This window comes from Muntiacus reevesi, chromosome 17, assembly GCF_963930625.1.
Source record: "Muntiacus reevesi chromosome 17, mMunRee1.1, whole genome shotgun sequence".
Taxonomy (NCBI): domain Eukaryota; kingdom Metazoa; phylum Chordata; class Mammalia; order Artiodactyla; family Cervidae; genus Muntiacus; species Muntiacus reevesi.
This window is the reverse complement of record NC_089265.1, coordinates 20,673,936-20,696,212: the sequence shown is the minus strand read 5'-3', so window position 1 is coordinate 20,696,212 and position 22,277 is coordinate 20,673,936. Positions and strand designations below refer to the sequence as shown.

At 39.2% G+C, this 22,277-nt stretch overlaps 1 long non-coding RNA gene and 1 other non-coding gene across 2 annotated transcripts; one reads left to right on the top strand and one right to left on the bottom strand.

Moving 5' to 3' along the window:
* Positions 1–2,348: 2,348 nt before the first annotated feature.
* LOC136148453 (uncharacterized) lies at positions 2,349–20,488 on the bottom strand. Its single transcript, XR_010659499.1, has 3 exons — positions 20,393–20,488; positions 15,142–15,369; positions 2,349–5,163 (listed from the first exon to the last, which is right to left on the bottom strand). It is a non-coding gene; the product is annotated as an uncharacterized lncRNA (long non-coding RNA).
* Positions 14,830–14,902, top strand: TRNAC-ACA (transfer RNA cysteine (anticodon ACA)). Its single transcript has one exon. It is a non-coding gene; the product is annotated as a tRNA-Cys (tRNA).
* Positions 20,489–22,277: the final 1,789 nt, after the last annotated feature.

Here is a 22,277-nt window from a genome sequence, read left to right as displayed (position 1 = left end):
GATCCAATTGCATAAAGGACTTTGAATAACAAAAAGAGCTGTATAACCAACAGTGGTTGGGCAGAAAATAAAGACTAGTGATGGAAAACAGATCAGTGAATTGCCAGGGGTTAGAAGTGAGGGAGAAGACAATGGCACCCCACTCCAGTACTCTTGCCTGGGAAATCCCATGGACGGAGAAGCCTGGTAGGCTAACAGTTGGACACGACTTCACTTCACTTTTCACTTTCATGCGCTGGAGAAGGAAATGGCAACCCACTCCAGTGTTCTTGCCTGGAGAATCCCAGGGACGGGGGAGCCGGGTGGGCTGCCGTCTATGGGGTCGCACAGGGTCGGACACGACTGAAGCAACTTAGCAGCAGCAGAAGTGAGGGAAAGGTGTAACTACAAAGCAAGGTTTTGGGAGTGAAGGAATTGTTTTGTATCCTGATTGTGGTTGTCATTCACCTGAATCTGTAGAAGTGAATGCACTGCGCACCCACAAAAAATCAATTTTTCTGTATGATAACTTAGAAATAAAAGATAAAAGAGTTTGAGGGTTCCCTGGCGGTTTGGTTGTAAAAAATTTACTTGCCAATGCAGGAGACAAGGGTTTGATCCCTGGTCTAGGAAGATCCCACATGCCTTGGAACAACTAAGCCTATGCACCACAGCTACTGAACCTGTGCTCTTGAGCCCAGGAGGTGCAACTACTGAGCCCAGATGCCACAGTTAATGAAGCTCATGCGCCCTAGAGCACATGCTCCACAGCAAGTGAAGCCACTGCAATTAGAAGCCTGCATACTGCACCTAGAGAGTAGCCCCTGCTCTCAGCAACTAGAGAAAAGTCCTTGCAGCAGCGAAGAACCAGCACAGCCAAAAGTAAATAAATAAATAAGTAATCTTTAATTATTGAAAAAGAATTGTTTTAAAATATACCTTAGAAAAGTAGAATTTTTTATATTCCTAAAATATACTTTAGAAAAATAGAAATGAAGCCTATAAAGATATAGTTATTAAAAATGAAAATCACTGGAAGGATCAAACAGCAGGTAAACACAGTAGAAGAGAGTTGGTCAACTGTAAGACAGACTTAAAGAAATTACCAGAATGACAGAAAGACAGTGAGCAAAAGAGCAAGAGAATGAATGTGCAAGAGATGTTAAGAGTCCAGGAAGACTAACATAAAATCTAATAGAAGTCTAGGGGAAAGAACAGAGAAAATGAGAGAACAGAGGACTGACAGGCAATATCTGAGAAAAATAGAAAAGACTGAAATGTTGACCAAAATTATGGAGAAACATGAATATTTAGATTCAGGAAACAAGTTCCAAGATGGAGAAATTAAATTCATACTTAGACAAACAGTTGTGAAAATGCTGAAAAATTTTAAAAGCAATTAAAAATAAAAGATTGCCTACATAAGAACACTCATCTGTATACTAGCATATCTGTGATCATCTGTAATATGTCAGAAATCAGTGGAAAAAATTACCAGAATATACACTAAACTATGCCCTATGATTTAAAAAGTAAATTCTTTTTGAGAAGGAAAAAAGGTGAGTCATCTCTTTTCCTGTCAAAGATTGCTTAGCAGTAATTCTGTAAATCAGAAGAAAAGCCTGGCAATTGAAAACTGAACCCAGCAATTGAAACAAATGTTAAATCACAAATATTTTCCACTAATTAAGGCTATGAAGGAATGTGGTTGGGTTAATGGACAAGTGGAAAAACTGAAGAAACAGCATATGATATCCAAGTACAATGCCAGACGCTGGGGTCAACTATCCTAGATTTTGACTATTTAGACAAGAGACGCAACAATGGTCAGCAGTGTTTAATTCACATAAGGTTCTAATGTACTGACTTATAGACGCTGTCAATAATCTTCATGCTTAATAGTTTGCATATAATAAAACAAAGCTATCAATGTATTTCAGATGGTTTGATTAAATTTTCAGGACTCCACACTTAAATTTTAAATTTTCTCATCAATGACAGTTTTTTTTTAAACTACAAAAGTAAATTCTGTGTGCTGCAGAAAATTTTAAAGATATAAGCTGCAATAAAAAATACTTGTATTTCCTTTCATCTTACCAAAGAAGACATTTATCAGTTTTTTAGAATATTTCAAGTATACCTTATTTTATTATTTTTTAATTAAATTTTTTATTTATCTTCTGTTTTTCAGCTCTTGTGGGTCTTCCTTGTTCTGTGGGCTTTTCTCTAGTTGCAGTGCACGGGATCCTCATCACAGTGGCTTCACTTGTTGCGGGGCACACAACACACGGGCTTTGGGAGTTGTGGTACCCGCGCTCAGTATTGTGGCTCTGGGGCTCAAGAGCACAAGTTTGCCAGTTGCACTGCAGGGGCTTAGTTGCTCCTCAGTATCTGGATCTTCCCAGATCAGGGGTAGAACCTGCACTGCCAGGCAGATTCTTTACCACTGAGACACCAAGGAAGCCCTAATTAAAATTTTCCTTTTGAGAGACTTATAGATTCACATGCAACTCTAGAAAATAATGCAGACAGATACAGAGAACCTTCCATCCAACTTCCCCCAACATTAACATCTTGTAAAACTATAATACAATATCATAGCTAGGATATTTACATTAATACAGTCAAAACACAAACATTTCCTTCACCACAAGAATCTTTCATATGGCCCTTTCAAGATGATTAAACCTCAATATTCCCAAGTTTTATACTTAATAGGAAAACCATCATAGAGTACCTCACTATAACATAAGCTTAATTCTATTATGGATTATTTTCAATCTCTCACACTCTCTCTAAACTTTGGACATCTCACTTATTCCTCAACATCAACAATATAAATGGTTTCTTCTATACTTGTGAATAACTGATCAGTCATCTTCTCCCTTGTTACAAAGGGGAGAAGGATCTATAATAAGCATAAAAATACTAAGTGATAAGCATAAAAATAGCTAACATTCATTCTACGGTTTCCATTTGCCAGACAATATGCTATTCATTTAACAAGTATTAAATACTTTGATTCTTACAACACAGCCATGAGGCAGATACTATTAAATTCCCCATTATGTAGATGAGGAAACTAAGGCTCAAGGATATTGGGTAACTTGACCAAGTCACACATAGTTTAACAGTGGCATAACCAGGATCAAACCCATAAGGTCTATCTCTAGATTCTGAAAGTGGAGGTACTAGACAAAAAGAAAAACTAGTGTAGGCTCAGCAGAGAAGGGTGAGGGTTGTAAACAATATTAAATAGAACAGTCAGCATACGGAAATGACACCTGATGATAAGAGAATTAGTCTCTGGGGAAGAGAAGTCCCGAGAGAAGAGTTCTAAGACCCTAAATTGGGGAGGGCCTGGCTTATTTGAAGAACGGCAAGGAGGCTGGTGCAGCTGAAGCAAAACGATCCAGTGGAACAATAGCAGTAGATAAGGTAAAAGAGACAGACATAGGAATGGAAATCACTAAAAAGTTCAGGGATTTTTTTTGAGGGATGGTGGTGTCTTTGTGGGTTTTTTCTTTGTTTTTAGTAACAACTTTATTATATTACAATTCACATACCTTGAAGTTCACACTAACAAAGTATACAAGTCAGTGGTTAAATAACACATTCAGAACTGTGCTACCATCACCACAATCCAACTCCAGAGGATTTTCATCACTCCCTAAAGAATCCCCATATCCCAGCAGCTGTTTCTCATTCCACCTTTCCCCTTGCCTCTGGAAACCACTAATTCACTTCCTGTCTCTATGGAATTGCCTATTCTGGAATTTCATATAAAAAGAATCATACTATATGTGACCTTCTGTGCCTGGATTCTTCTATTTGGCATAGTAGTTTCAAGGTTCAGCCACCTGTAAGCATACATGTATCAGTACTTTGTTACATTTTAGGGCTGGATGATACCACATTTTGGTGTATCAATTTGGCACTGGGCTACACAAATGACAAATGTGTTTGCTGATATGTTATAAAGGATACAACTCAGGAATAACCAAATGGAAAAGATGCATAGGGAAAGGTATTGACAGGTGGTGGTGGTAAATGAGGGTTTGCTGAAGTGTTGCATAAAGTTTCCACACCCTCTCCAGGCACACCACCTCCCAGGACCTCAATATGTTCACCAATTGAGCTCTCTGAACCCCACTGATTAGGAGTTTGTATGGAGGTTTCTTTGCATAGACACGATTAGTTCAATTATTGGCCATTGGTGAGTGAATTCAATCTATAGTTCCCTTCTCCTCTGAGGTGGGGATAGGGGACTGAAAGGTCCAACCCTCTTATTTTGGATTGATCTTTTCTAGCCCTGAATCTGAAGCTATCTAGGAGACTCAGTCAAGAGTCATTTCATTAACATACAAAAGACACTCATCTCTCAGGAGATTCCCAGGGTTTTAGCAGCTCTGTGCCAAGAAGGAAGTGGGGCCAGCAAGGACCGAATATATTTCTTATTATACCACAATGTACAGTGCTATGCTAAGTCACTTCAGTCATGTCTGACTCTTTGCAGCTCCATGGACTATTGCCTGCCAGGTTCCTCTGTCCATGGGATTCTCCAGGCAAGAATACTGGAGTGGGTTGCCATCTTCTTATCCAGGGATCTTCCCAACCGGTGACCCAACCAGCATCTCTTAAGTCTCCTGCACTGGCAAGTGTACTCTTTACCACTAGCACCACCTGGGAACTAAAATTTTACAATGTACTAATTATGCAGCTAAATTCTGATATTTTTCCCTCTGATTTTGTCTAGTATTTTAATCCACCATCATTTCTGAAACATCTACACAATACCTGCCACCCCACCCCAGCGGGGAAGAGACACCTATTTTTTTAAAAAAAACCAAGAAACACGCTTAGATTGTCATTCTCCTGTATTATCTTGTCATTTTGTTGTTGTTCAGTTGCTCAGTCGTGTCCGACTCTTTGCGACCCCATGGACTGCAGCACACCAGGCTTCCCTGTCCATTACCAACTCCCGGAGCTTGCTCAAACTCATGTTGATCAAGTTGGTGGTGCCATCCAACCATCTCATCCTTTGTCGTCCCCTTCTCCTTCTGCCTTCAATCTTTCCCAGCACCAGGGTCTTTTCCAATGAGTCAGTTCTTCACATCAGGTGGCCAAAGGATTGCAGTTTCAGCTTCAGCATCGATCCTTCTGTTATGCCCGATGTACGAATCCCTGAGCGGGAAGAGAGAAGGCTTCCAAGACAATGCAACTCGCAAAAAAAGGGAAGTTTATTACTGACTCGAGTCAGGGCTTTCTGCCGCAACCATCACAGTGGTGCAGGGTCAGAAAGCCCTGAGCAGAGGCGGTTACCCAAATTTATAAGATATGCATAAGCGGTTAGTAGCTGGCTTAAGCGAATTGGTTACATGTTTGCAAAGCAATTTTATTGGTACAAACTTTCACGGGCTTTTTTCAAAACTGGGCGTTCGTGGGCTTTTCAGCTCTCCCTTTGTTTCTTACTGGGCGCATATTGATTGGCTGGCTCCAGGTTACCTGATGGGGGTAGGGAATCTTAGCATTTCAGGGGAAGCTAAAACTTAGGTCCAGGCCGTCTGTCATGGTATTAAGCCTGGCAGCCTCACACTGCCAATGAATACTCAGGACTGATTTCCTTTAGGATTGACTGGTTTGATCTCTTTGCTGTCCAAGGGACTCTCAAGAGTTTTCTCCAGCACCACAATTTGAAAGCACCAATTCTTTGGCACTCAGCCTTCTTTATTATCACTGAGAACTAAGATTATTTCCTGCCATATCAGTAAACAAGGATGTCATAATCATCAGCAATTCTGATCCGCCAAATGTGAATTTCTGAGCCCCAAGGGAACCCAGGAAGTACAATACCTGCTATCTGGGCAGCTCCTTGAGGTGAGCACTGAAGAAAAAACTGGTCCCAGATAGTTGAGATGCACATGAAAGGAATGATTTCAGTGAGCCCACATCTTTGCATCTTCTCACACAGAAAAGCACTAAATTCCTTAATTTGAGATATCTGGTTTTCTTTAATTCACAAAAATACTTCTGATGTTTAGATTACTTGCCCTTTGCTGCAAATGTCTATATATCCTGACTCTTCCCCACAACTCCTCGGAGCAGTTCTCTCAGTTAATTGAGATACTGTCTCCTGAGCTTGAAGTCCTAAAAAATCCCCACCAAATAAAACATAACTCTCAACTTCTGCGTTGTGACTATTTTTTTTTAGTGGACATCACCAGGGCATTGTCTGCCCCAAGTTGCATAATGGTGCATCCTTGGCTAATTTCAAGACAGCACTAGCTATTGTTAGTACCATTTGAAAAAGAGCAAGTTCCCTATATCTGGGGCTAAAAATAATGGTAGGCTATCTAACCTCTTAATGTTCTAAAATCTTGACTAGAAGATAAACATGCCCAAATGTAGGAGTATGGCCAAGACACCATGTAATGGCTACAATAAATTAAAATGTGACAACTGCCTCGAAATCTAAAAGTATCTGAGGCAACTGCTGCTAAAAGATAATACAATATTGTAAAGTAATTAGCCTCCAACTAATAAAAATAAATGAAAAAAAATCAGAATATTTTAATTTTAAATGTTTAATTTTCCTTTTTTGCTTTAAAATTCATGTTATGATATTCACCATTTAATGTAAGAAAACACTATGTAACATTCAATGTACTTATGTACTTATTTCAATTACAAACTGAAATTCATAAAAGAAAAAAGAGAGAGAAAAAAGATAATAAGATTTTGAAGATCGCAGGGTTGTCAATAAAAAATTCAAATTAGCCAGAAAAAAGTCAATAAAACAGCCACCAAAGTAGACAAAAGCAAGAAATAGGACTCAAAAAGAAGCCAAGTGTCATTTAGGAAGCAATTATCTGATAACACAAACTCAGAGTCCTTTTGGACCTAACCTTCATGTACATATTAAATATCAGTTAACTGATAAGGTTTGGTGGATTATATTTGCCAAAGGTTATTTGTATTTCAAAAAGGAATTAACTTCTAAAACAATGGAGTGCTTTAATTCATTCAACAAATATTTGCTGAGCACCTACTCTGGGATATGATCGTGAGCACAAGAGAAACTTTTCCTGGAGTCAGAAGTTTTGGAGCAAGCGGTAAAGCCAAATACCAATCAAACAATACTAACACTTGCACAATTGCAAACTGAGGTAAATAAGTGTTCCAAAAAGAAAGAAAATCATTCTGGGAGCGCTTATACCAAAGACCCTAATCAAGGAAGTAATCTGGAGGAAATAACCATTTAACTGAGATCTGAAGGATGAGTTGGGTTGAATGGTCTGAGCCTTAAAGTGAAACAAGATTTTTACCAGAGAGTTGGTGTGTTAATTTGCTAGGGTTGCCATAGCAAAGTATCACAAACTAGATGGCATAAACAACAGGAATGTATTGGTTCACAGTTCTAAAAAGCTACAAGTCAAGGTGTCTGGAAAATTGGTTCCTTCTGAGAGTGATGAGGAAGGCTCTATTCCATTCTTCTCCCCCAGATTATGGCAGTTTGCTGGCAATCTTTGGTGTCCCTTGGCTTGGTTTCTGCTTCATTTTCATATGGCATTCTCCTTGTGTTCATATCTGTGCCTAAATTTCCCCATTTTATAAGTCATATTAAATTAGGGCTTCACCCTAATCCTCATCTTAATTACATCCGCAATGACCCTATTTCCAAACAAGGTCACAATTTGAGGTACTAGAGGCTAGGACTTCAACATATGTATTTTGCAGGTATAAAATTCAATCCACAACAGTTGGGAAAGAGACAATGTGAACAAAGAGGGGTCTCAAATTCACCTCCTGGCTTCAAATGGGTTGCTAATGAGAATAAAAATTTTCATATCAGAGACCTTCAGGAAATTCCATGTCCTCAAGAGAGAGTTGGATTACATTTATATTCTTCAAGAATAAAGCAGAAACTAAGAAGAAATTGAGGTTACATAGCATTAGCTGATTACAGAGTAGGAATACTAGGAACACAGTGGAAAGTTTGGGAGGTGGGAGAGATTTGGGTTAAGGACAAGGGATTATAGAGCATTATAAGCATGAAGGGCAGAGAGAGGAAATTGGTCAGGAATGCTTACTTATGCTGAGGTTTCTGACTGATGAAAACAGAAATAAGAAGCAAAGGTGGCTTTAATCCCAAATGCCTTTTTGAGAAAGGCCTAAAGACCTCCCAGTGTAGAGCAATATCTGGCTCAATGAGCATAGTCCATGTTCTCCTGGACAGAACTAGCATCAAATTCTGGCTCTACCATTCACTGGATAAATATGGTTGGGCCAGGGTCAGCACCTCTCTAAGCCTTTGCTTCCTCATTTATAAGATGGGGCTTCTCTCATGACTCAGTGGTAAAGAATCTGCCTGCCAATGGAAGAGACAGGAGACGCAAGTTCAATCCCTGAGTAAGATGCCCTAGAGAAGGAAACAGCAACCCACTCCAGAATTCCTGCCTGGGAAATCCCCATGGACAGAGGAGCCTGGTCGGCTACAGTCCATGGGGTCACAAAAAGTTGGAAAAATTAAATGATTGAACATACATGCATATATATATGTATGTATAGATATACATACATGCACATACATGTATATGTGTTTATATATATATATACACACACATATATATATATAACATCAGAGCATCTAAATATATAAAGCAAACATTGAGAGTTTGAAGGGAGGGATAAGCAATACAAGACAAGATAATAACAGTAAAAGACTCTGCTCTCAATAATGGAGAGAACATTCAGACAGAAGATAAAAAAGGAAACAGAGAACTTGAACAAAACTATAGACTAAATGGACCTAAGAGACATATAAAGAACATTCCATACCATATCAATAGAATACACATTCTTCTCAAGTGCACATGGAACATTCTCCAGGAAGCTCATATTTAGGTCACAAAACATGTCTTAACAAGTTTAAGAAGACTGAAATTATACCAAGTATATTTTCTGCCCACAATGGAATGAAACTAGCAGTCAACAGTAGATGATAAATGGTAAAATTAACAAATGTGGAAATTAAGCAATAATAATCCTCAACAACTAGGTTTAAAGGAAATTAGAATATACCTTGTGATAAACAAAAACACAACATATCAAAATACATGAGGTATGACAAAATATTCAGAAAATCAGTCCTGAATATTCATTGGAAGGACTGATGTTGAAGCTGAAGCTCCAACACTTTGGCCACCTGATGGAAAGAGTCGACTCATTGGAAAAGACTCTGATGCTGGGAAAAATTGAAGGCAGGAGGAGAAGGAGATGACAGAGGATGAGATGGTTGGATGGCATCACCAACTCAATGGACATGAGTTTGAGCAAGCTCCCGGAGTTGGTGATGGACAGGGAGGACTGGTGTGCTACAGTACATGGGGTCACAAAGAGTCAGATGACTGAGCGACTGAACTGACTGACAATAAAAGCAGTACAAAGAGGGAAGTTTGTTGATATAAATGCTTATATTAAAGAGGAAAAAAAACTCAAACAACCTAACTTTATACCCCAGGAAGCTATAAAAAGTAGAACAAATTAAGCCTAAAGTTATCAAAATGATGGGGGGAGAAAAGATTAAAACATAAGTAAATGAAATAGAGAATAGATTAACAATGTGAAAAAACCAACAAAACTAAGAGGTGATATCATGAAAAGATAAACAAAATTGACAAACTCTTAGATGACTTAGAAAAAAAAGAGATGACAAAATAAAAACATGAATGCCAATCTGTCTCAAACTCTTCCCAAAACTCAAAGACAAGTATACATATCCAAATTGATTCACAAGGTCAGTGCCACCCTGATACCAAAGCCAGGTACCAGAATTACCCTGATAACAAACAAGAAAAGAAAACTACAGACCAAGATCCAAGATGAATACAGATACAAAAATCCTAAACAAAATACCAGCAAACCAAATTCAACAGCTCTTTAAAAGGATCATAGATCATGACCAAGTGGGATTTATCCCTGGGATGCAAGGATGGTTCAACATATAAAAATCAATGTGTCACACCATAAGGCCAGAATATAGAATAAAAATTATAGAATCATCTCAATAGATACACAAAAAGCATTTGACAAAATTCAAATATCCTTTCAGGATAAAAAAATCTCAGTATAAGAGAATTGCCTCAACATAACAGAAGTCATATATGATAAGCACACAGATAACATCACACTAAATGGTAAAAATTTGAAAGCTTTTCCTCTAATATCAGTAACAGATAGAGATGACTGCTATGCTACTTCTATTTAGCTTAGTACTAGAAGTTAGAGAGGTAGAGCACTTTAGGCAAGAAAAAGAAATAAAAGGCATCCAAATTGGAAAATAAGATCTAAAATTATCCATGTTTGCAAATGACATGATCTTATATATATAGAAAACACTAAAGACTCCAGGTGTTATAACTAATAAATTTGGTAAAGTTGCAGGATACAAAATCAACATAAAAAAATCAGTTGCATTTCTATATACTAACAGTGAACTATCTGAAAAGAAAAGTAAAGAAACAATCTCATTCACAATAGCATGAAAACATATTTAGGAATTTAGGAATATAAATATACATATTTAGTATATTCAGGAATAAATTTAAACAAGGAGGTAAAAGACTTGTACACCAAAAACTACAAGACACTGATAAAGACACAAACAAATGGAAAGATATCCATGTCCATGAACTGAAGAATTAATATTGTTAAAATGTCCATACAACTCAAAGTGATCTACAGATTCTATGTAACCACTACCAAAATTCTAGTGGTATTTTTCACAGAAGTAGAAAAAACAATCCTAAAACTCATATGGAAACACTGAAGGACATGAATAGAAAAAGCAATCCTGCAAAGCTGAAAACACCCCACTTCCTGATTTCAAAATATACTACAGAGCTACAGAAGTTAAAACAGTACTGTGCCTGCATAAAGACAAAGAGTTAACCAATGGAACAGATTAAAGAGCCCAGAAATAAACATATGCATATATGGTCAACCTGATCTTTAATGAAAGTGCCAAGAATACACAATAGGGAAAGGACAATTTCCCCAACAAATTGTGTTAAGAAAACTGGATACTCACATGCAAAAGAACGAAACCTTACCCTTATTTTATGCCATATACACAAGTCAACTCAAAATGGATTAACATTTAAAGAAGAGATAAGAAAGTATAAAACTCCTAAAAGAAAATGTAGGGAAAAAGCTTTGTGACACTGGTCTTGACAATGACATTTTCTGTATATGACAATACCTCAGGCAAGAAAAGCAAAACAGTTAACCGGAACTGTATCAAACTAAAAAGCCTCTCTATAGCAACAGAAACAAAAAGTGAAAAGGTAATTTGTGAACTCAGAGAAAACATTTGCAAACTATATAATTGATTTATATATATATATATACACATACATACACACACACAGAACTCCTAAAAGATGATGCTGTGAAAGTGCTGCACTCAATATGCCAGCAAATTTGGAAAACTCAGCAGTGGCCACAGGACTGGAAAAGGTCAGTTTTCGTTCCAATTCGAAAGAAAGGCAATGCCAGAGAATGCTCAAACTACCACACAATTGCACTCATCTCACATGCTAGCAAAGTAATGCTCAAAGCTCTCCAAGCCAGGTTTCAATAGTATGTGAACCGTGAACTTCCAGATATTCAAGCTAGATTTAGAAAAGGCAGAGGAACCAGAGATCAAATTGCAAACATCCACTGGATCATAGAAAAAGCAAGAGAATTCCAGAAAAACATCTACTTCTGCTTCACTGACCACGCTAAAGTCTTTGACTGTGTGGATCACAACAAACTATGGAAAATTCTTAAAAGAGATGGGAATACCAGACCACCCTATCTGCCTCCTAAGAAATCTGTATGCAGGTCAAGAAGCAACAGTTAGAACCAGACATGGAACAATGGACTGGTTCCAAATTGGGAAAGGAATATGTCAAGGCTGTATATTGTCACCCTGCTTGTTTAGTTTATAAGCAGAGTACATCATGAGAAACACTGGAGTGCATGAGGCACAAGCTGGAATCAAGATAGCCGGGAGAAATATCAATAACCTCAGATATGCAGATGGTACCACCCTTAAGGAACTAAAGAGTCCCTTGATGAAAGTGAAAGAGAAGAGTGAAAAAGCTGGCTTAAAACTCAACATTCAAAGAACTAAGATCATGGCATCTGGTCCTATCACTTCATGGCAAATAGATGGGGAAACATTAGAAATAGTGACCAGCTTTATTTTCCTGGGCTTCAAAATCACTGCAAATGGTGACCGCAGCCCTGAAATTAAAAGATGCTTGCTCCTTGGGAAAAAAGCTATGACCAACCTATATAGTATATTAAAAAGCAGAGACATTACTTTGCTGACAAAGGTCCATCTAGTCAAAGATATGGTTTTTCCAGTAGTCATGATGTGAGAGTTGGACCATTAAGAAAGCTGAGCACTGAAGAATTGATGCTCTTCAACTGTGATGTTGGAGAAGACTCTTGAGAGTCCCTTGGACTGCAAAGAGATCCAACCAGTCAATCGAAAGTGAAATGAATATTCAGTCCTAAATATTCATTGGATGTACTGATGCTGAAGCCAAAGCTCCAATCCTTTGGCCACTTGATGTGAAGAACTGACTCACTGGAAAAGATCCTGATGCTGGGAAAGACTGAAGGCAGGAGGAGAAGGGGATGACAGAGGATGAGATGGTTGGATGGCATCACTGGCTGGATGGAGATGAGCTTGAGCAAGTTCCAGGAGTTGGTGATGGACAGGGTAGCCTGGTGTGCTATAGTCCATGGGGTCACAAAGAATCAGACACGACTGAGCAACTGAACTGAACTGAGAACTCAATAGCCAAATACCAAAATCTGATTTTAAAATGAGCTAAGGACCTGAATAGGCATTTATCCAAAGAAGACATATAAATGTCTATCAGGTATATGAAAAAATGTTCCACAGTCTATAAATGTAAAGGAAATACAAATCAAAGCCACAATGAAATATCGTCTCATACCTGTAAGGATGGTTATTATTTAAAAAAAAAAAAAGATCACAAAAGTTGGTGAGGATGTGGAAAAATTGGAACCTTTGTGCACTATTGGTAGAAATGCAAAACAGTACAGCCACTATGGTAAACTGTATAGAGGTTCTTCAAAAAATTAAAAATAGAACTACCATATGACCAAGCAATCCCACTTTTAGGTATTTATCCAAAACAACTGAAACCAAGATCTCAAAGAAATATTAGCACTTCCATGTTCATTACACCACCATTCACGATAGCCAAGATGTGAAAACAACATAAATGTCCATCAACAGATGAATGAAGAATCAATACCATACACATACAATGGATTGCTATTTAGCCTTTAAAAAGAAGGAAACTCTGCAATATGCAACAACATGGATGAACTTTGAAGATTTTATGCCAAGTAAACCAGTCACAGAAAGACAAATATTACATGACTTCACTTATATACGGTATCTAAAATAGTCAAAATCATAGAATCAAAATGTGCAATGGTGGTTGCCAAGGGGCAGAGGGGTGGTATGAATTATTAACCAACAGGCATAAAGTTTTAGTTAAGCAAGATGAACAAGTTCTAAAGATCTGTTATACAATATACTGTTATCTATCCTATAGTTAACAATACTGTATTGGACACTTAAAAATTATTAAGAGGGTAAATCTCATGCTAAGTGTTCATTCTAAAAACTAAATTTTAAAAAAGAACTCTGAAATGGGTCTGACTGGGTTAAATCCAATTCATTTTTGAGGCTCTGAGGGATAATTTGTTTCTTACCTTTTCTACTCTCTAGAGGCTACCCACATTACAAGGCTTACTTGCCCTCTTTATTTCATCTTTAGAGCCACCAACATCAGACTAAGACACCCACTGCTAACTCTCTGGCTCTTTGCTATGCCTCTCTCTCCCATTTATATAATTACATTGGGACCATTTGGATAATCTCCCTATACATGGGAGAGTGAGTAATGTCCTCCAAAGATATCCAAGTCTGAATTCCTGGAACCTATGATTACTGCCATATAAGCAAAGAGGGACTTCTGTGTATGTAATTAAATTAAGGATTTTGAAATAGGGAAATTATCCTAGATTATCTGGGTGAACTGTAATTACAAGTGTCCTTATAAGAGGGAGATTGAAGGAGATTTTATGAGAGAGATATGACAGAAGCAGAGATTAGAGAGATTTATGCTTCCAAGATAGAGGAAGGGGCCCCTAACCAAGGAATACAAGTGTCCACTAGAAGACAAGAAAAGGGACTTTCCATTCAGAGACTCCAGGAAAAAATTAGCCCTACAAACATTTTTATTTTAGCCCAGTGAAACTGATTTTGGCCTTCTGAAATCCAAAACTGTAAGAAATTAAAAGTGTATTGTTTTAAGCTACTAAATTTTAGTAACAATAGGAAATTAATACACCATCTCAAGGTCTGCTGATTACCAACCTTAATTCCACCTGAAACCTTCATTTCATTTGCCTTGTAACTTAATATACTCAGTTTCCAGGGATTAGGACATGGAAATCCTGGGGGAAGGGCATTATACTGCCTGTACCACAATTTCACATAAAGGGAAAATAAAGTACAGGTCAACAAAATAAGTAAATGTCAAGTATTAACCGCAAATGTAAGAGAATGTATTCACAATCTTGGATGTGTCAAAGGTCTTAAGACAACAATATTGTTAAGACTACTTTTTAAAAAACTGATACATTTATTCCCATTAAAGTTTTTAAACTCTGTAATCTAAATTACATAAAGCAAAAGTATAAGCAACAAGCTTGCAGAAAATATTTGCAGCATATATAACCAAGAATTGGACGTCCCTGGTGGCTCAGATGGTAAAAGCGTCTGCCTACAATGCAGGAGACCCGGGTTCAATCCCTGGGTTGGGAAGATCCCCCTGGAGAAAAAAATGGCAACCCATCTGAGTACTCTTGCCTTGAAAATCCCATGGACAGAGGAGCCTGGTAGGCTACAGTCCACGGAGTCACAAAGAGTTGGTCCAGAGTCGGATACGACTGAGCAACTTCACTTTCACTTTAACCAAGGATTAGTAGCCCATTTTATACTAGCAAGAATAGAAAATGACTTAAGTGTCTATCAGTAAGGGAATGATTAAATGGTGTACTTACCCATACAATAGAAAGTTAGTTGCACAGTCCGTCCATCTCTTTGTGATTCCATGGACTGCAGCCTGTCCCACTCCTCTGTCCATGGTATTCTCCAGGCACAAGTACTGGAGTGGGTTGTCATTTCCTTCTCCAGGGGATCTGCCCGACCCGGGGATCGAATCCAAGTCTCCCATATTGCAGGCAGATTCTTTACCAGCTGGGCCACAGGGGAAGCATACAATAGGCTACCTACAACAATTTAAAAGGATAAGCAAGAATTTTTCTGATTCTTTGCAAAAATCTCAAAGACATTGATATTTTAGATAGTAACAGAACAGTATGTACCGTACAATGCCATTTTTAGGGGGGAAACAATATGCACCAAACAAAACCGTAAATCATGAAGCATTGTCCCCACTTTTATGAAGATATCAGCAGTTACCTTTGGGCAGAAGAACAGCAGCAAAGAGAAACATTAATTTTGTTCTATATTATTTGAAGGCAGACACACTCATGTATAAACTGCATAATATTTTTTAAAGCACAATTCTGTCTTGTTCATCACTGTATCCAAGCAGCCAGCACAGTTTTTGACTGGTAATGTTTGTTTAGTGGATGAAATCCAAGGGGATGAGATTTACTGTTAATGATAAATCCTGTGCTGGTGAGAATATGCCTGAGTTATGCCTAAACTCTTTCTGCTCCAAGCCCAGCTTGGTCTTCATTTGGAAACTGCTTTGGGGAAATTGGAAGTCTGAGCCAAAAGTGAGTGAGTGAATATGTGTGTGCGTGTGCTTTAGTATGTATAATAATTTATATTCTTTATGCTTCCAGACAACTCTGCAAAATAGTCATCCTCATACCCATTTTACAAATAAGGAAACTAAGGCTTAGATAAGAGGCTAACTGAAATGACTTACCCTAAGATTTCCTTTGTTCTCTTCCTGTAAATGCAATTTTGACAGTAACAGAAATCTTATAAAACAGAATGTGGTGAGTTCAACAAAAATACTTCCTTCTACCAGTAGTTGATTTACACTTTACTAGGTGTTTGTTTTACTTGTATTAGATAGTTCATACCCTTGTTTTTTAAACTGGCAGTAAACTGTTTGGACTGAAACAGTATTCAGTACAAAGTAAATCTCCCTCCACATAGCCGGTAGTCATCCACCTCCCTCCCTTGAGACAATAGTCAGCAACTTTTTCTGCGCCTTTTCAGAAATATTCCATGTATATACAAGCACACATACAAATATACCTAAAATCTAATTTGAAGTATTTTACACACATAGTCCTGTACTTTTCTTATTTCACTCAACAATGTACCTTGGAAATCATTTCATATTTGCTAGATCTGCTACATTCTGGTTAATAGCTGTACATTACTAATTTTAGGGAAAACTCATAATTTAAATAATCCCTCATTTATGGCAACTGCAGTTGTTTAATTTCTTCTGTTATTACAAAGCTACAGTGGGTATTATACATAGGCCATTTTGCACACATGTAAATGTATCTGCAGAATAATTTCTAGAGGAGCAATTGCTGAATACAAAAGATGTCCCTTAAATACTTCATGGATATTGGTAATTTTCCTCTGTAGATGTTATATAATTTTACTCCCCCCCCCCAATGTTTATTTATACTCCTCTGCCAACACTTGGTAATATTTTCTTTTTTTGAAATTAATTTATTTTTCAATTGAAGAAAACTTGCTTTACAGAATTTTGTTGTTTTCTGTCAAACATAGTGTTTTCTTATACAAGGAAAAGAAAGAAAAAATTTATTTCATTTGCATTTGGCACTGAAAGGTAGCTCTTTCAACCTTGCCCAGGGGCAAGCTGCAGTTCCATCAACCCTCCATTTCCTACAATGGTACTACTTATCAACTAAAACTGTGAAACCTATTTCCCTCTCTTTTACTTTAAACATGATTGATCTACTTCATATAGGGCTGGGCATGGAAATTATTAATTCTGCTCTTCCATTTGAAAGATAACTCTCCTTTCAGGGTGATCAACCCCTCACTACCCTGGGTCACTTGCTGATTGAACTCTCCAGAAACATCCACATTTGGTTCTAGTGTGGACCCACTGCCGCTGCCTGGCAAGTATTTACATTAGGTACTGTTTCTGGAAAAAAGAAACACACTGTTGCCATCTCCCTCCTCCTTCCTTTCATCAATCTCATCTCAATGGTCCTTAGGAAAACATTTTATTTCATTATTATTTCCTTTTAGTTCACTTCAGTCATTCAGTCCTGTCCAACTCTTTGCAACCCCATGAACCGCAGCAGGCCAGGCCTCCCTGTCCATCACCAACTCCCAGAGTTTACTCAAACTCATGTCCATTGAGTCAGTGATATCATCCAACCATCTCATCCTCTGTCGTCCTCTTCTCCTCCTGCCCTCATTCTTTCCCAGCATCAGAGTCTTTTCAAATGAGTCAGCTCTTCGCATCAGGTGGCCAAAGTATTGGAGCTTCAGCTTCAACATCAGTCCTTCCAATGAACACCTAGGACTGAGCTCCTTTAGGATGGGCTGGTTGGATCTCCTTGCAGTCCATGGGACTCTCAAGAGTCTTCTCCAACACCACAGTTCAAAAGCATCAATTCTTAGTCGCTCAGCTTTCTTTAGAGTCCAACTCTCACAACCATACATGACCACTGGAAAAACCATAGCCTTGACTAGTCGGACCTTTGCTGGCAAAGTAATGTCTCCGCTTTTTAATATGCTGGACTTCCCTGGTAATATGCCGTCTAGGTTGGTCATAACTTTCCTTCAAAGGAGTAAGCGTCTTTTAATTTCAAGGCTGGAATCACCATCTGCAGTGATTTTGGAGCCCACAAAAATAAAGTCAGCCACTGTTTCCACTGTTTACCCATCTATTTGCCATGAAGTGATAGAACTGGATGCCATGATCTTAGTTTTCTGAATGTTGAGCTTAAAGCCCACTTTTTCACTCTCCTCTTTTCCTTTCATCAAGAGGCTCTTTAGTTCTTTTTTGTTTTCTGCCTTAAGGGTGGTGTAATCTGCATATCTGACGTTATTGATATTTCTCCCAACAATCTTGATTCCAGCTTGTGCTTCATCCAGCCCAGCATCTCTCATGATGTACTCTGCATATAAGTTAAACAAGCAGGGTGACAATATACAGCCTTGACATACTCCTTGTCCTATTTGGAACCAGTCAGTTGTTCCATGTCCAGTTCTAACTGTTGCTTCCTGAGCTGCATACCGGTTTCTCAAGAAGCAGGTCAGGTGGTCTGGTATTCCCATCTCCTTCAGAATTTTCCAATTTATTGTGATCCACACAGTCGAAAGTTTTGGCATAGTCAATAAAGCAGAAATAGATGTTTTTCTGGAACTCTCTTCCTTTTTCGATGATCCAGCGGATGTTGGCAATTTGATCTCTGGTTCCTCTGCCTTTTCTAAATCCAGCTTGAACATCTGAAAGTTCATAGTTCACATATTGCTGAAGCCTGGCTTGGAGAATTTTGAGCATAACTTTACTAGCGTGTGAGATGAGTGCAGCTGTGTGGTAGTTTGGGCATTTTTTGGCATTGCCTTTCTTTGGGATTGGAATGAAAACTGACCTTTTCCAGTCCTGTGGCCACTGCTGAGTTTTCAAAATTTGCTGGCATATTGACTGCATCACTTTCACAGGATCATCTCTTAGGATTTGAAATAGCTCAACTGGAATTCCATCACCTCCACTAGCTTTGTTCATAGTGATGCTTCCTAAGGCCCACTTGACTTCACATTCCAGGATGTCTGGCTCTAGATGAGTGTGAGTGATCACACCATCGTGATTATCTCAGTCGTGAAGATCTTTTTTGTACAGTTCTTCTGTGTATTCTTGTCACCTCTTCTTAATATCTTCTGCTTCTGTTAGGTCCATACCATTTCTGTTTTATTGAGCCCATCTTTGTATGAAATGTTCCCTTGGTATCTCTAATTTTCTTGATGAGATCTCTAGTCTTTCCCATTCTATTGTTCTCCTCTATTTCTTTGCATTGATCATTGAGGAAGGTTTTCTTATCTCTCCTTGCTATTCTTTGGGACTCTGCATGCAAATGGGTATATCTTTCCTTTTCTCCTTTGCTTTTCCCTTCTCTTCCTTTCACAGCTATTTGTAAGGCCTTCTCAGACAGCCATTGTGCTGTTTTGGGTTTCCTTTTCTTGGGGATGGTCTTGATTCCTGTCTCCTGTACAACGTCACGAACCTCCGTCCATAGTTCATCAGGTACGCTGTCTATAAGATCTAGTCCCTTAAATCTATTTCTCACTTCCACTGTATAGTCATTATTATTTAGCTTTGTGCAAACTAGTTTCCCCAGTTCCCCACCCACAAATACAGACTCCTTGATTTCTAAGGCCAAATTTATTTCTTCTTACTATTGGGCCATTAAAACTAGTTTACCCAGTTCCCCACCTACAAAGATAGACTCCTTGATTTCCAGGGCCAAATTTATTTCTTCTTACAACTGGGCCAATAGAAAATCTATTTATTCTTTCCTATACAAAGTTTGTGGAGAAGGAAATGGCAACCCACTTCAGTATTCTTGCCTGGAAAACCCTTTGAACAAAGGAGTTTGGTGGGCTACAGTCCACAGGGTCACGAAGAGTCAGACACGACTGAGCTTGCACACTCACACAAAGTTTGAAAATATGGCAACTAAGAAAATCTTTTTATATGTTAAAATAGCTTTAAAATTATATAGCAGGTAATGGTGACTTAGACATTAGCAAGTAGAAGGATCCTGGGATTTGCTTCCTAGATTGCTAACTTCAAATTTCATCTGCAATAACAGTTTTCTCACTTGAGTTATTTACAATAAGAAGAATCATTTCATTATATGATTTATAATGAGGGTAGCACTATTTCTCTCTCTCTCCTCCAATAAAGAAATAATACTATCAGTAGCTTCTTCTGGGTAGAGTTAACATGTTGATTTGTTCTCTTATTCACTTAAAAAAAAAAAACCAAAACTTTGGGGCAATCTTTACCGAATCAAGGATATTCGACTTGATTGGAAACAGTTATGATTTCAGTCTGTTAAGAAGTCTGTATAACAGGAAAGATTTTCTCAGAAGGTAGCCAGAACAGAATATTAGAAGATTTATGATCAACACCAGTACTTTATGTTTTGTTTTTATCTGTCCTTAGAGATGGTGAGTCCTATATTCTTATGGCTTGGCACAGTGCCTGACATACAAAAGGTACTCAATAGTTTTTTCTTGCATAAATTAATGAAACAGAAGACTACTTACAGAGGCAGAACTCCTCACATTCTTCCCCCTCAAATCTCACATCTTTTTTTTTTTCCAGTAAACTGATAGGATCTGGTGCAGCTACATTGGCCACCTGAATGGAAGCAGAGTTTAGGGAATGATTATTCTGTTTGCTCAGAAATACCTTAAAGATATAAATAAAGGAGATAAGTAATTTCAGGTAGCTGTACATGGGGCAGAAAACATAAATGCGGACTTGTTCCTCGACTGTGATGCCTCAATAGAAACAATTCTCTAAGACCAAGCCGTCTACAGACAGAACTGGGGCAACACTCCATTTAGTCAGCTATTTAGAGGAAAAGACTACTGAGAATTCAGAAAACGGTCTAAATTATGGTAAAACAATTCAAAGAAAATTCAAATAGAACAAAAACAGGAAAACTACATATATGTGTGTGTGTGTGTGTGTGTGTGTGTGTGTATGTATGTATGTATGTACGTTTTGTTTATTGCTTGACCATTATTGCTTAAATTCCCCACGTGAGTTCTGGGGGAAGGTGTTGCTTGCTCCTTGGAAGTAAAGTTATTACCAACCTAGACAGCATATTAAAAAGCAGAGACATTACTTTGCCAACAAAGGTCCTACTAGTCAAAGCTATGGTTTTACCAGTAGTCAGGTATGGATGTGAGAGTTGGACTATAAAGAAAGCTGAGAGCCGAATAATTGATGCTTTTGAACTGTGGAGTTGGAGAGGATTCCTGAGAGTCCCTTGAACTGCAAGATCCAACCAGTCCATCCTAAAGGAGATCAGTCCTGGGTGTTCATTGGAAGGACTGATGGTGAAGCTGAAACTCCAATACTTTGGCCACCTCATGGGAAGAGTTGACTCATTTGAAAAGACCCTGATGCTGGGAAAGACTGAAGGTAGGAGGAGAAGGGGACGACAGAGGATGAGATGGTTGGATGGCATCACCGACTCAGTGGACATGAGGCCGAGTAAACTCCAGGACTTGGCGATGGACAGGGAGGCCTGGCATGCAGCAGTCCACGGGGTCGCCAACAGTCGGACACGACTGAACTGAGCTGAGCTGAACTGGGCCCTCCCACCGGCCGCCAGGGCCATGCAGGCACCTGAGAGACGAGGCCGAACCCAAGGCGCTCTGCTCTCCGGAAGCCTGGGGCTCCCGGTTCCCCGCACCCTGCGCGTTCCCCACTGACGCTAGAATACGCCTCACTCCGGCAGTACCTTTTTTTCTTTCCTTCACACAGCCTGTTGACTCCGAAGTTTCGTCCGTTATTACGGGGAAATCCCCAGCCGGCGTCCGAGCCGAGCGGCGGTCCCGCAGACCCCAGTCAGCCTCCGGGAGGGGGCCCGCCGTCTAGTTGAAAACCTCTCCCTTTCCTCTTCCTCGCTTCCTTTCTCTCACCTTCCTTCTCGCTCTCTTTCTTTCTTTTGTTTGTTTGTTTTTTAAATCTGAGCAAGCCGCCGATTTTTTCGGGCCGCTCGGAGGAGGCCGCCGCCCAGCCCCGCGTTTCACTTCCCAGTGGCGCTGGCGGCGCTGGCGGCCGGGCGGCGCTGTGAGCGCCCGGGAGACGCGCACGTGCACGCTCCGCTCCGCTCGGCCCGCGCGGGTTCCGTAAGGGGCCCCGGACCGGCTCCGGTTGGCCCGAGCCGCTTTGGGGCCCTGAGCGCGCTCGCGGGAATCGTGGAGAGACAGGCTGTGCGTGCGTGTATGTGTGTCTGTGTGTCTGTGTGTGTGTGTGTGAGAGAGAGAGAGAGAGAGAGAGAGAGACAGAGAGTTGAGGAAAGAAGAGCCTCCCTTTACAGTGCAAAAAAGAGGAAGGAGAGCGGGTGGAGAAAATTTTGGAAGGGGCTAACTGAATGTTCCTGGTGTAGGAAATGGCAACCCACTCCAGGATTCT